General features: G+C 39.7%; 1 protein-coding gene across 5 annotated transcripts in view; it reads left to right on the top strand.

Moving 5' to 3' along the window:
- DLC1 (DLC1 Rho GTPase activating protein) overlaps positions 1-16,097 on the top strand; it is a 404,379-nt gene that overhangs the window by 151,077 nt on the left and 237,205 nt on the right. The window lies entirely within an intron of this gene.

Below are 16,097 nucleotides of genomic sequence, written 5' to 3'. Positions count from 1 at the left end.
CCTCTAGGTGGTCACAAAGCACCGAGCTGGTCTCCCCGTGCTGTGCGGCTGCTTCTCACTAGCTATCTATTTTGCATTTGGTACTGTATATATGTCCATGCCACTCTCTCACTTGGTCCCAGCTTACCCTTCCTCCTCCCCATGTCCTCAAGTCCATTCTCTACGTCTGCATCTTTATTCCTGTCCTGCCCCTAGGTTCTTCAGAACCTTTTTTTTTTTTAGATACCATATCTATGTGTTAGCATATGGTATTTCTTTTTCTCTTTCTGACTTACTTCACTCTGTATGACAGACTCTAGGTCCATCCACCTCACTACAAGTAACTCCATTTCTTTTTATGGCTGAATAATATTCCATTGCATATATGTGCCACATCTTCTTTATCCATTCATCTGTCGATGGACACGTAGGTTGCTTCCATATCCTGACTATTGTAAATAGTGCTGCAGTGAACACTGTGGTACATGTATCTTTTTAAATTATGGTTTTCTCAGGGTATATGCCCAGTAGTGGGAATGCTGGGTCATATAACAGTTCAATTTTTGGTTTTTTAAGGAACCTCTATACTGTTCTCCACAGTGGCTGTATCAATTCACATTCCCACCAACAGTGCAGGAGGGTTCCCTTTTCTCCACACCCTCTCCACCATTTATTGTTTGTAGATTTTTTGATGATTGCCATTCTGACTGGTGTGAGGTGATATCTCATTGTAGTTTGATTTGCATTTCTCTAATGATCAGTGTTGTTGAGCATCCTTTCATGTGCTTGTTGGCAATCTGTATATCCTCTTTGGAGAAATGTCTATTTAGGTCTTCTGCCCATTTTTGGATTGGGTTGTTTGTTTCTTTGATACTGAGCTGAATGAGCTGCTTGTAAATTTTGGAGATTAATCCTTTGTCAGTTGCTTCATTTGCAAATATTTTCTCCCATTTTGAGGGTTGTCTTTTGGTCTTGTTCATGGTTTCCTTTGCTGTGCAAAAGCTTTTAAGTTTCATTAGCTCCCATTTGTTTATATTTGTTTTTATTTCCATTTCTCTAGGAGGTGGGTCAAAAAGGATCTTGCTGTGATTTATGTCAGAGTGTTCTGCCTTTGTTTTCCTCTAAGAGTTTTATAGTGTCTGGCCTTACATTTAGGTCTTTAATCCATTTTGAGTTTATTATTGTTTATGGTGTTAGGGAGTATTCTAATTTCATTCTTTTACATCTAGCTGTCCAGTTTTCCCAGCACCACTTATTGAAGAGGCTGTCTTCTCCATTTTATATTCATGCCTCTTTTATCAAAGATAAGGTGACCATATATGTATGTGGGTTTATCTCTGGGCTTTCTATCCTGTTCCATTTAGCTATATTTCTGTTTTGGTGCCAGTACCATACTGTGTTGACTACTGTAGCTTTGTAGTATAGTCTGAAGTCCGGGAGCCTGATTCCTCCAGCTCTGTTTTTCTTTCTCAGTATTGCTTTGGCTGTTTGGCGTCTTTTGTGTTTCCATACAAATTGTGAAATGTTTTGTACTGCTTCTGTGAAATATGCCGTTGGTAGTTTGATAGGGATTGCATTGAATCTGTAGATTGCTTTGGGTAGTATTGTCATTTTCACAATGTTGATTCTTGCAATCCAAGAACATGATATATCTCTCCATCTGTTTGTATCATCTTTCATTTCTTTCATCAGTGTCTTATAATTTTCTACATACAGGTCTTTTGTCTCCTCAGGTAAGTTTATTCCTAGGTATTTTATTCTTTTTGTTGCAGTGGTAAATGGGAGCGTTTCCCTAATTTCTCTTTCAGGTTTTTAATCATTAGTGTATAGGAATGTAAGAGATTTCTGTGCATTAATTTTGTATACTGCTACTTTACCAAATTCATGGAGTAGCTCTAGTAGTTTTCTAGTAGCATCTTTAAGATTCTCTATGTATAGTATCATGTTATCTGCAAACAGTGACAGTTTTACTTCTTCTTTTCTGATTTGGATTCCTTTTATTTCTTTTTCTTCTCTGATCGCTGTGGCTAAAACTTCCAAGACTATGTTGAATAATAGTTGTGAGAGTGGGCAACCTTGTCTTGTTCCTGATCTTAGTGGAAATGGTTTCAGTTTTTCACCATTAAGAACGATGTTGGCTGTGGGTTTGTCATATATGGCCTTTATTATGTTGAGATAAGTTCCCTCTGTGCCTACTTTCTGGAGGGTTTTTGTCATAAATGGGTGTTGAATTTTGTCAAAAGCTTTTTCTGCATCTATTGAGGTGATCATATGGTTTTTCTCCTTCACTTTGTTAATATGGTATATCACATTGATTGATTTGCATATATTGAAGAATCCTTGCATTCCTGAGGTAAACCCCACTTGATCATGGTGTATGATCCTTTTAATGTGCTGTTGGATTCTGTGTGCTAGTATTTTGTTGAGGATTTTTGCATCTACGTTCATCAGTGATATTCGCCTCTAGTTTTCTTTTTTTGTGATATCTTTAACTGGTTTTGGTATCAGGGTGATGGTGGCCTTGTGGAATGAGTTAGGGAGTGTTCCTCCCTCTGCTATATTTTGGACTAGTTTGAGAAGGATAGGTGTTAGCTCTTCTCTAAATGTCTGTTAGAATTTGCCTGTGAAGCCATCTGGTCCTGGGCTTTTGTTTGTTGGAAGATTTTTAATCACAGTTTCAATTTCAGTGCTTGTGATTGGTCTGTTTATATTTTCTGTTTCTTCCTAGTTCAGTCTCAGAAGGTTGTGCTTTTCTAAGAATTTGTCCATTTCTTCCAGGTTGTCCATTTTATTGGCATATAGTTGCTTGTAGTAATCTCTCATGATCCGTTGGGTTTCTTCAGTGTCAGTTGTTACTTCTCCTTTTTCATTTCTAATTCTATTGATTTGAGTCTTCTCCCTTTTTTTCTTGATGCGTCTGGCTAATGGTTTATCAATTTTGTTTATCTTCTCAAAGAACCAGCTTTTAGTTTTATTGATCTTTGCTATCGTTTCCTTCATTTCTTTTTCGTTTATTTCTGATCTGAACTTTTTTGATTTTTGTCCTTCTGCTAACTTTGGGGTTTTTTTGTTCTTCTTTCTCTAATTGCTTTAGATGAAAGGTTAGGTTGTTTATTTGAGATGTTTCTTGTTTCCTGAGGTAGGATTGTATTGCTATAAGCTTCCCTATTAGAACTGCTTTTGCTGCATCCCATAGGTTTTGGGTTGTCATGTTTTCATTGTCATTTGTCTCTAGGTATTTTTTAATTTCCTCTTTGATTTCTTCTTGGTTATTTAGTAGTGTATTGTTTAGCCTCCATGTGTTTGTATTTTTAACAGATTTTTTCCTGTAATTAATATCTAGTCTCATAGCTTTCTGGTTGGAAATGATACTTCATATGATTTCAATTTTCTTAAATTTACCAAGGCTTGATTTGTGACCCAAGATATGATCTATCCTGGAGAATGTTCCATGAGCACTTGAGAAAAAAGTGTAATCTGCTGCTTTTGGATGGAATGTCCTCTAAATATCAATTAAGGCCATCGTGTTTAATGTATCATTTAAACCTTGTGTTTCCGTATTTATTTTCATTTTGGATGATCTGACCATTGGTGAAAGTGGGGTGTTAAAGTCCCCTACTATTATTGTGTTACTGTCGATTTCCCCTTTTATGGCTGTTAGCATTTGCCTTATGTACTGAGGTGCTCCTATGTTGGGTGCATAAATATTTACAGTTGTTATATCTTCTTCTTGGATAGATCCCTTGATCATTATGTAATGTCCTTCTTTGTCTCTTGTAATAGTCTTTGTTTTAAAGTCTATTTTGTCTGATATGAGAATTGCTAGTCCAGCTTTCCTTTGATTTCCATTTGCATGGAATATCTTTTTCTCTCCCCTCACTTTCAGTCTGTATGTGTCCCTAGGTCTGAAGTGGGTCTCTTGTAGACAGCATATATATGGGTCTTGTTTTTGTATCCATTCAGCCAGTCTATGTCTTTTGGTTGGAGCATTTAATCCATTTACATTTAAGGTAATTATTGATATGTATGTTCCTATGACCATTTTCTTAATTGTTTTGGGTTTGTTATTGTAGGTCTTTTCCTTCTCTTGTGTTTGCTGCCTAGAGAAGTTCCTTTAGCATTTGCTGTAAAGCTGGTTTGGTGGTGCTGAATTCTCTTAGTTTTTACTTGTCTGTAAAGGTTTTAATTTTTCTGTTGAATCTGAATGAGATCCTTGCTGGGTAGAATAATCTTGGTTGTAGGTTTTTCCCTTTCATCACTTTTAATATGTCCTGCCACTCCCTTCTGGCTTGCAGAGTTTCTGTGGAAAGATCAGCTGTTAACCTTATGGGGATTCCCTTGTATGTTATTTGTTGCTTTTCCCTTGCTGCTTTTAAGATTTTTTCTTTGTATTTAATTTTTGATAGTTTGATTAATATGTGTCTTGACGTGTTTCTCCTTGGATTTGTCCTCTATGGGACTCTCTGGGCTTCCTGGACTTGATTGACTATTTCCTTTCCCATATTAGGGAAATTTTCAACTATAATCTCTTCCAGTATTTTCTCAGTCCCTTTTTTTTCTCTTCTTCTTCTGGGACCCCTGTAATTCAAATGTTGGTGCGTTTAATGTTGTCCAAGAGGCCTCTGAGACTGTTCGCAATTCTTTTCATTCTTTTTTCTTTATTCTGCTCTGTGGTAGTTATTTCCACTATTTTATCTTCCAGGTCACTTATCCGTTCTTCTGCCTCAATTATTCCACTATTCATTCCTTCTAGAGAATTTTTAATTTCATTTTTGTGTTGTTCATCATTGTTTGTTTGCTCTTTAGTTCTTCTAGATCCTTGTTAAACGTTTCTTATATTTTCTCCATTCTATTTCCAACATTTTGGATCATCTTTACTATCATTACTCTGGATTCTTTTTTAAGTAGACTGCCTATTTCCTCTGCATTTGTTTGTTCTGGTGGGTTTTTACCTTGCTGTTTCATCTGCTGTGTATTTCTCTGTCTTCTCATTTTGCTTAACTTACTGTGTTTGGGGTCTCCTTTTCACAGGCTGCAGGTTCGTAGTTCCTGTTGCTTTTGGTGTCTGCCCCCGGTGGGTAAGGTGGGTAAGTGGGTTGTGTAGGCTTCCTGATGGAGGGGACTAGTGCCTGTGTTCTGGTGGATGAGGCTGGATCTTGTCTTTCTGGTGGGCAGGATAGTGTCTGGTGGTGTTCTGGGGTGTCTGTGACCTTATTATGATTTTAGGCAACCTCTCTGCTAATGGGTGTGTTGTGTTCCTGTCTTGCTAGTTGTTTGGCATAGGGTGTCCAGCACTGTAGCTTGCTGGTCATTGAGTGGAGCTGGGTCTTAGCGTTGAGCTGGAGATCTCTGGGAGAGCTTTTGACATTTGATATTACGTGGGGCTGGGAGGTCTCTGGTGGTCCAGTGTACTGAACTCTGCTCTCCCACCTCAGAGGCTCAGGCCTGAAGCCTGGCCATAGCACCAAGACCCTGTGAGCCACATGGGTCAGAAGGAAAGAGAGAGAGAGAGGGAGAGGGGGAGGGGGAGGGAGAGGGAGAGGGAGAGGCAGAAGGAAAGAAAGAAAAGAAAGAAAGAAGAAAGAAGGAAGGGAGGGAAAATAAAATAAAATAAAGTTGTTAAAATAAAAAGAAATATTATTAAAAATAAAAAAGTAATAAAAAGCAAGAAAGAAAGAGAAAAGAGCAACCAAACCAAACACCAATCCACCAATGATAACAAGCACTAAAAACTATACCAAAAAATAAAACAAACAAACTAAAAATAAAACAGACAGAACTCTAGGACAAATGGTAAAAGCAAAGCTATACAGACAAAATCACACAAAAAGCATACACATACACACTCACAAAAAGAGAAAAAGGAAATTTTATATATATATATATATAATATATATGTATATATATATATATATATATATATATATGTATATATATATATATATATATATATATAAAGGAGGAGAGCAACCAAATCAATAAACAAATCTACCAATGATAATAAGCTCTAAATACTAAACTAAGTTAAACATAAAACCAGAAACAAATTAGATGCAGAAAGCAAACCCCAAGTCTACAGTTGCTCCCAAAGTCTACCGCCTCAATTTTGGGATGATTTGTTGTCTATTCAGGTATTCCACAGATGCAGGTACATCAAGTTGATTGTGGAGATTTAATCTGCTGCTCCTGAGGCTCCTGGGAGAGATTTCCCTTTCTCTTCTTTGTTCACGCAGCTCCTGGGGTTCAGCTTTGGATTTGGACCCGCCTCTGTGTGTAGGTCGCCTGAGGGCGTCTGCTCTTCGCTCAGACAGGATGGGGCTAAAGGAGCAGCTGATTAGGGGGCTCTGGCTCACTCAGGCCGGGGGCAGGGAGGGGTACAGAGTGCGGGGCAAGACTGTGGTGGCAGAGGGCGGCGTGACGTTGCATCAGCCTGAGGCGCACCGTGTGTTCTCCCATGGAAGTTGTCCCTGGATCACGGGACTCTGGCAGTGGCAGGCTGCATAGGCTCCCAGGAGGGGAGGTGTGGAGAGTGACCTGTGCTTGCACACAGGCTTCTCGGTGGCTGCAGCAGCAGCCTGTTTTATGCCTGTCTCTGGGGTCCGCGCTAATAGCCGCGGCTCGCGCCTGTCTCTGGAGCTCATTTAGGTGGTGCTCTGAATCCCCTCTCCTTGCGCACACCGAAACAATGGTCTCTTGCCTCTTAGGCACATCCAGACTTTTTCCTGGAATCCCTCCCGGCTAGCTGTGGTGCGCTAGCCCCCTTTAGGCTGTGTTCATGCAGCCAACCCCAGTCCTCTCCCTGGGATCCGACCTCCAAAGCCTGAGCCTCAGCTGCCAGCGCCGAGCCGTCCCAGCGGGTGAGCAGACAGGCCTCTCAGGCTGGTGAGTGCTGGTCGGCACCAATCCTCTGTGTGGGAATCTCTCTGCTTTGCCCTTTGCACCCTTGTTGCTGTACTCTCCTCCGTGGTTCCGAAGCTGCTTCCCCCCCCTCCCCACCCCTGTCTCTGCCAGTGAAGGGGCTTCCTAGTGTGTGGAAACTTTTCCTCCTTCACAGCTCCCTCCCAGAGGTGCAGGTCCTGTCCCTATTCTTTTGTCTCTGTTTTTTCTTTTTTCTTTTGCCCTACCCAGGTACGTGGGGGAGTTTCTTGCCTTTTGGGAAGTCTGAGGTCTTCTGCCAGCGTTCAGTAGGTGTTCTGTCAGAGTTGTTCCACATGTAGATGTATTTTTGATGTATTTATGGGGAGGAAGGTGATCTCCACGTCTCACTCCTCTGCCATCTTGAAGATCCCTCTGTATTCTGGTTTTAGGTATGTTTCCTCTTGTTCTGGACCCAAGAAGAGATAAAACCTAGTCAGGAATATCTGCTGTGCCTGGAAAGGGAATCAAGAGAACCAATCACAGGGGCTGTGAAATAAGAAGGAGAGTGTGTGCTGGGAGGTTACACTGGCAAGACTATTCATTCCTTCTGTCACCTCCCTCCTAGACACACCCCAGTCTGTACAAGGGGAAGGTCAGTAAGTCCATACATTAGAGGAACTATGCACTTTGCCATTAGGTTCTTGTACTTGTGGCTTATGTTACAAAGAACAAGAAAAGCAGTTAAATTTTAGGTACATTATTGTCTAAAGGGATTTAGTGAGCAGACTTGGCAATCTGGGCTACCAGGTCAGGTGTTTTGTTTTTTTTTTCTATAAGAAAGGATTTCAGTATTCCAAATAGCAGACTTGAAAGTGGACATTTAGACCACAACTTGTTTGCAAATTCAAATTAGCCTACATTTCATTCCTCCTGCTAATTGAAAAATCTTAGACTATGATTGTGAACAATTTTACTTCCCTCAAACCCAGTAGAATTGAAATATGGTTCAGAACTCCAGCTGAAGTGAAAGAGCCTCTTTTGATACTGTTATGAATCTCTTTACCTTAAAAAAAAGTACACTCAATATTTAACCAAGTTTTAGGGACAGGTAACATATATTCTCCAAGCATACCACTGTATAGTCCCAAAGTACCACTCAGGACATATTTTCAGAATATTTTCTCATGTGTCAGATTCTTGTGAAATTGTTTCATAATATGGTAGAAGGTACCTACCCAATGTAACATGATATGGCATATGCACAGACCACAACTTCCCAATAACAAATGTGAATGGCTTTATAGTATTTATAAGCATCTTAAACAACATCACCAAAGGTTTATGAAGTCATCCTTTTCTAAGTTAAAATGAAAACTTTATCTTTTTACCCTAATTCGTTGCTGAGTTCCAACGTGTGAATGAGAAATGTACTTCAGCTAACGCTCAATCAACCACATAAGTCTATTATCTCTTCCAAGAGGTCCCACCCTCTGAACCATCTGCCGACTCCTTCCCTCCCTCACTCTCATTCCCAAGGTAAGCTTTAACCAGTGCCTCAAGGAGATTCATTTCCTCTACTTTCTCTGCAATCATTACTTTGTTTTCACTCTAGGGGAACTGAAATCAACTGGCTTTTTAATTCTCGATTTGCTTGTAATTACAGCAACTCCTGATATGTTTGGCACAATACATGACAGTTGGATATTGTCATGCGGTGGGGGGGGTAGGGGGACAAGTTTACAAGCTCCATCCCCACTGTTTCCTTGCCCCTCAAGTCCTATCCCATGTTCTTACCCTAGCTTGTCTATCACACATGGCCAAGTGTGCTTCCCCTCTGAGGATTACTCTCCTCATGTGCAAAGTTAGTGGGGAGGGAGGGCTCTAAATTCCTGTCATACTTCACTGTACTGGAATTATAGATACTGTTTGCATTTTCAGTATACCAGAGTCACTTTTTCATCATTTCTCATTATCCACCTATCATCCAATTTGGTGAGATAATTAAATAGTTAGAAGTTGACTAGACTTACTAGGTTAAATGTGTGCACACAATTAGATATTTTTCCTTTCACACCACATGCAAACTATGTCTAATTACAAAGTGAAATTCACTTTTATGGTTATTACTTTCTTTCTCTATTTCTAGCCACAAGGAAAAAAATCTACCCAAACAATTTTTATCTATACTTCCTGTCCTAACAGATCAATCTAGCTTGTATTATTATGATCATGGTCTTCATCATGATGGCTTTAGAGGAACAGTGGCTAACCTTATGCAATATTTCATCCATAACCAGTTCTGCATCCGTTTGCCAAGAACTGTTTTGCTGGTAATGCTTTGTGGCAGACATCAAAAGCCACTTGTCACTCTGTGCTCTGTCCTTCACTTATTTACTAGAACTTCTCCTCAGGTTGAAAGTACTGTAAAAGGAGAACCTATAGCTAATTCATCTTCATACCTTCCTAGGTATAAAATACAGAATTTGCGTATAATAAGTACTCAGTGAGTATTGAATGAAAAAATAAGTGAGTAAATGCATGTGTGGCTTACAGGATACATAGATTCAGAAAACATCAAAGCAAAATAAATCCCAAGATTCTGAGAAACACTCACCACATTTCCAGAGAAAATGGTATTAACCAAACATCTTGATGGCTTGGACCACTTTGTGCTGCCATTCTGGAAACGTAAACATCCAGCTATTTCAAATTTGGGTCCCTAGGTAATTCAGAATGATATGCAATGTTAACTTAGGTTCACCTGCTATAGACTTATTTTCAGGTCAATGTCTAGAAAGGGTGCCTCTCTGAGAAAAATCAGGATGGCATATCTATAAATTGAACTAAAGGCATTAAAACTATGTAAAAGTCTAACTTTCCTAGGGTAGGAAAGGAGTACAGGCTTTGGGATCAGATATGACTTAAATTCATATCCCTTCATTTGCTAACAGTTTGACTTTCAGAGGTCACTTAATATCTCTGACCTTCTTTTTCTTACCCAGAAAATAAGACTCCTCGTCATCATCATCGTCATCACCATCATTTGCTTCACAGACATATTAAAAAATCAAATAAGATTATTCATCTAATTACTTTGCATAGTGCCTTGCACAGAATAGACAATATTCCCCATCTTATAACTTTTATTTGAGCACGTTTTGTCTCTAAATGTACAGAGACATGTAGTTTTAATGCTTTCTTCCATTCAGTGATCATAATTGATTTGGGTCACCACATTGCACAGTCCCAGAAGTTGTGTAAGACGGCCTTGTACATAATGTCCCTGTCTCAGGCAATGAGCCATCAATTTCTGGCCAGAATAATGACTTGGTGTAGCTACACTTAAGGCTGCAAAGGACATGAACTACCTGGAGAAAGCACAGCAGAGGACGATCCAATCTCTCAAATTGATTAAATCACTGAGGAATCATAAATCTACCTCTCTTGACATCTTCCAAGCAAATGAAATTATAGAAAGCACAGGTGAACCTGTTTCACAGAAGTATCATCAATACATAGACAATACGTGTCTCTGCTTTTTGATGGGTAAAGGGTGGAGACAACGGAGATTAAGAGGAAAATTAAATCACCTTCAAGTAGTCAGAGATTATTGTGGCATTCACCATAGTCACATTAAAAACAGTCTGAAGTCCAATAATTCTAGCCTGATTGGTCTTGTTTTGTCTTTGTTATATACTGTGTTAGTCAGTGTTCTCCAGAGAAATAGAATCAATAGGAGATTAGATAGATAGATAAACAGATAGATAGATAGATGGATAGATAAATGGATGTAATATGAGAGAGAGAGAAAGACACAGACACTGAGACAGACACAGGCAGAGACAGAGACAGAGAGAGATTTATTTAAAGAATTGACTCATGTGATTCTGGAGGCTGGCAAGTCTGAAATCTATAAAGCAGGCTAGCAGGCTGGAATTTCAGGAAAAAGTTGATGTTACAGTCTTAAGTCCAAATTCCACAGGGAAGCAGCTTGGAAAGTTAGGCAAGGTCTCTGTGTTTAGGCAGAATTCCTTCTTTGGGAAATCTGTCTTTGCTCTAAAGGCCTTCAACTGATTGGATGAGGCCTACCCACATTATGAAGGGTAATCTGCTTTGCTCAGTCAACTGATTTCATGTTAATCACATCTGAAAAATGCCTTTATGAAATATCTAGACTTCAGTTTGACTGAACAACTGGCACCATAGACTAGCCAAGTTGACACTTGAAAGTAACTCTCATGTATCCCTTGCTCGACAAACTGTTTGCTTTTCTTGCTATTTTATTTTTTTAATCTTGTTTTTTTTAATTGAAGTATAGTTGATTTACAATGTTGTGTTAGTTTCAGGTGTACATACATATATATCTATTTTTTCCAGATTATTTTCCCTTATAGGTTATTATAAAATATTGAGTATAGTTCCCTGTTGGCTTGCTATTTTAATCATATAGAATTTTCTGGAATTTCCTCCAAATTTCCTATGTACTTTTAAACACTTTTCCCTGACATATGAAGTAATAGTTTCTTAATAGAAGCATTAAATAGTTTGTAAGTAGGGTAGTTCCTATCACCTGTTGTGGATTACTTCACCTTTTTTACAGATAGGAAAAGGTAGGGCTTTGCTTTCATTTTGTCATAGCTCATCAATCATATTTAGATTCTTCAAGATCAGAAATGATTTTTAGTTTGGAATTCACAGATTGAAAGCAAATAAACTCTTTTAATTCACACTGGCCAAATGTACCCTCTTGATGTGATACATTTCAATTTTAAAAGTCTCTTTATTGCTAGGATAATTACTGCCTGGCTTATACAGTGGCAAACAGTTTAGGTATTTTATTATTTTACTTATTGAAAGATTGTTCAGCTGCTCTTGTGTTCATGTGTGATTAGAGAATTTGATGGATGACTTTTGGACCTTCACACTTCGGGTATAGATGTAATCAGTCTGCTCTTGACTCACCTTGACGGGGCCTGTTCTTCCCTGGGGCTAACCTAAGAGCTGCACAGTGTCTGAAAAGCGTCTTGCATCTCAGCAACTGCATACCAAGAAGATGAGCCTGCCTGTTCCACTTACTGGAGTCACCACCTTGGCTGCCCTGTTTTAAGGCGTTCTGCAAGGATTCCTTATGACATTCCAACTGCTGGGACACCCTCAGCAGCCCAGTGGCAGTTCTCCAATCAGGAACTATCTGGGAATTCTCTAAGCCAACAGTTCTCAAAATGTGGTCTAGTAGCATCAGCGTCATCTAGAACTGTTAGAAGTAAAAACTTTTGGGCCTCAGAGACTATGCCTGGGGCCCAGCAACCTGTGTTTCAAGAATCCGTGCAGGGGATCCCCATGCACACTGGAGTTCAGGAACCCTCAAAAGTTTCAATACCTACTCTAAGCTAAAGGCACAGCGTGTGCCCACACCCAAAGTGTGAGTGACACTCACGGCTGCATTACAGGTCCACTGATTTCATTCCTGTCTGCAGGCTGGTCTCAGTTTTGCGGAAGGCAGTAGACAGTGGACAATTCCCAGTGATTCTGTTCTCTGTGGTGGCATGCGTCAAGCTCTCCAATATCTTAAGGGCTTTCTTTCACTTTCCTGTCTTTTTTCTGTTTTTTGTTTGTCACTAGTTCCTTTTGTACGATGTTGTGATTCTAAGTTAGAGAAATTGGTTCAACAGGAAAAACAGTAGTTTTGCTGAAGTGTGACCCTCCATCCATTATTTTTATTCCAGTCCTACCACACACCTGTTTCTCCCAGCATGAGTCTCAAAGGAGCAATATTGATTGTGGACATCCCTGTAGCTTGAGGAGATTATGCCTTTTTTTGGTGCCACAACGTAGGGAATTTCAGACAGACACAGGTGCTGGCAAAACCACCCCGAGGAATAAGAACAATTTTTTGCAATTGAATGCAGGCATGGAGCACAGTTGAACATTCCAGGAAGTTGGTTTTTTTTTTTTGGCTGCGTTGGGTCTTTGTTTCTGCATGCGGGCTTTCTCTAGTTGCAGGGAGCGGGGGCTACTCTTCACCGCAGTGCGGGGGCTTCTCATTGCGATGGCTTCTCTTGTCGTGGAGCACAGGCTCTAGGCACACGGGCTTCAGTAGTTGTGGCGCGTGGGCTCAGTAGTTGTGGCTCGCAGGCTCTAGAGCACAGGCTCAGTAGTTGTGGCACAGGGGCTTAGTTGCTCCGCAGCATGTGGGATCTTCCCAGACCAGGGATCGAACGCGGGTCCCCTGCATTGGCAGGCGGATTCTTAACCACTGCGCCACCAGAGAAGTCCCCAGGAAGTTTATTGCTGTCAGATTTTAAGCTCTTCAGAGGCAAGGACATACGTTTTACTTCTTTGTGAATCTTTGGTGGATGAATTAATTATGGAATGTATGGCTTAGCCCAAATTATCACCAAATTTGGGAGAACTCTGAAACATGTGAAGTTTATAAAAATAATAAAACAACAACAGGCAGCACAGTATGTTAACATGTTAAGGAATCAGCTTGTCAAACACCCTCGTCTTACAGGAGAAGAAATGGAGAGCCAAAATTCACATGCATTGGGCCTGTGAAAAAAAACAACCAAAAAAAGGAGCAACAAAAAGTAAACAGGACCGTAGACAAGAGAAAAGTCAGCATAAAAAATTGAAGATGATTTCTAGCTTAAAAGAGTGCCTGGAATGGTCCTCACCACTTATGTGAATGGCTTTCTCCTGCCTTTCTTTGAAGTCTTTGCTCTGAGGACACATTACCAGAGAGGTTTCCCTGAACCTGTGGTTTGCCACGCCATACCAATCATGCTCTACTCCTGGCTCTGCTTTTTTTCATAACGCTTGTTGCTACATGATTTTATATTGTATTTTATTTACTTTTTATCTGTCTCCCCCCTCTAGAATATAAGTCCAATGAGAACAACAAATATTTTATATGCTTTATTCACTGCTGTGTTCCCACTGCTTTAAGCGCATAGTAGACATTCGATCAATATTTGTTAAACAAATAGAAAAGGAAAGAAGGAAGAAATGAATGTGAACACTTGAGCCACGAATGAAACATATCATAAACTATTTCATTGTTATAGACTTTCTATACCAATAATTCTTAATTTGGAGAGAATCATAATCCCTCTGTGTATTTAATGAAAGCTGAGGGATTGTTTTCTGAAGAAGTAAACGTACACATGCAGGAATAAATTTGGCATGCAATTTTAGGGGTTCGAAAATGAGGGGCCCCAGGTTAAAAAACCCTGCTTTATGTGCTTACAGATTTACTTTTGTAAAAATAAACTTTTAAACTTAAATCAGCAATAATCTGTAATTCTTAATAAAATTTTCTGGCAATGAGAGCCATCTACTCTTTTTATTTAAGAACAATGAAGTAACGACAGGACATCTCTACCCTGTATCAAGTCAGAAATGAAGGGTGATTTTAAAGCACACACAAATGTCAACAAAAGCTCTAAAATAAATTGGGTCTGTTGCCTGATGTACCCTATAAAAGGAACAAGCTGTAAACTGAGACTAGGAATTGAAAAGATAATACTTTATTTCTTGGGCACTTGTTATTTGCCTGGTGCCCTGCTAACTGCTTCACATGCATCATCTCATTTTTATAAATACTCTATAAAGATTGTTACCAGAGGCCTGAAAAATCACACCTTGGGCTTCCCTGGTGGCACAGTCATTAAGAATCCGCCTGCCAATGCAGGGGACACGGGTTCGATCCCTGGTCTGGGAAGATCCCACAAGCCGTGGAGCAACTAAGCCCATGTGCCACAACTACTGAGCCTGCACTCTAGAGCCTGTGAGCCACAACTATTGAGCCTGCATGCCACAACTGCTGAGGCCTGAGTGCCTAGAGCCCATGCTTTGCGACAAGAGAGGCCACCGCAATGAAAAGCCCACGCACCGCAACGAAGAGTGGCCCCCACTCGCCACAACTAGAGAAAGCCCACGTGCAGCAGCGAAGACCCAACACAGCCAAAAATAAATAATTAATAAATAAATTTAAAATCACACCTTGTCCTTTCTGACTTAGAGGTCAATTACTGTATCATTTGAGCTACGTTCATCCCTTTGTATAGCCGTTTTCACTTTGAAACTTGTTCTTATATGCATCATCTCATTGTCTTTTAACCTCACAGCAACTCTATAATAAAGGTAGTTTAGTCTGTAAAATTCCTATCTGACGAGCAAGAGGATGATTCAGTTAATTCAGGGGTCCCCAACCCCCAGGCCACGGACCAGTACCAGTCCGAGGCCTGTTAGGAACCGGGCCTAACAGCAGGAGGTGAGTGGTGGGCTAGCGAGCGAAGCTTCATCTGTATTTACAGCACTCCCCACTGCTCCCTATCACTCACATTACCACCTGAACAATCCCCCCCCACCCCACCCCGTCCGTGGAAAAACTGTCTTCCATGAAACCGGTCCCTGATGCCAAAAAGGTCGGGGACTGCTGAGTTAATTAATTCATTATCAGTCATTCCAAAAATATTTACTGATCTCCTGCTCTTACGGAAATTTCCCTCTCTTGTTACCAAACACATGTATAGTTATATATGAAGTGCTTCTGGTAAAAAAAAAAAGAAAAAAATCCAAATCCATAAATGTGTTTGGTTTAATCGCTTGATTAACCTACAGACATTTTATATGGAAAAACAAAAAGCAAATAAAGTATACGAAAGTAGAATTCTAGATGTCCATAACTATTGCTGATTCTATAGAATGGTTTGATTTCTGCAACAATAAAAGGTATTTCTTATTACTCCACTGTCTCAAGAATTGAGTAAGCAGAGGCTTACCAGTTGCTGGTCAGACTAGTAACTCACCTGTGATATGGGCATAGAGCCACAGCATGTTATAGAAGGGGGTGAGCAAAAGAATGGGACTTACTTCTTGACACTAAGGGACTCTTGCTTGATTCAATAATTTAGTTAATACTGTATTAAGTTTTTCTTTACTGCTGCAAATGTATCTCTGTTAAACGTCAGTAATGTTACACTTCCTAGTCTCATTTTACCAAATTTATGGGAAAAGTGCTTTGTAGGTACAATTATGTATATACATATTGTATTGTATGTATATACATATTGTAATATATACATTACCTTGGAAATTGTTTTCTTTATTTTGTTTTATCCTCCTAAATTCTCTCATGTATACGCTGTAAAGTTGAACAACATGACAAGACACCAGAATCCACCCACTATTTTTCTATTTACAATTGGTGATGCTAATATGATTATCAAACCAAAACAAGGCATTAAAATTAATTA

This window comes from Balaenoptera borealis (genome assembly GCF_965194805.1).
Source record: "Balaenoptera borealis genome assembly, chromosome: 21".
NCBI classification, from domain to species: Eukaryota; Metazoa; Chordata; class Mammalia; order Artiodactyla; family Balaenopteridae; genus Balaenoptera; species Balaenoptera borealis.
The sequence above is the reverse complement of the archived record's forward strand: the minus strand, read 5'-3'. Positions and strand labels throughout refer to the sequence as shown.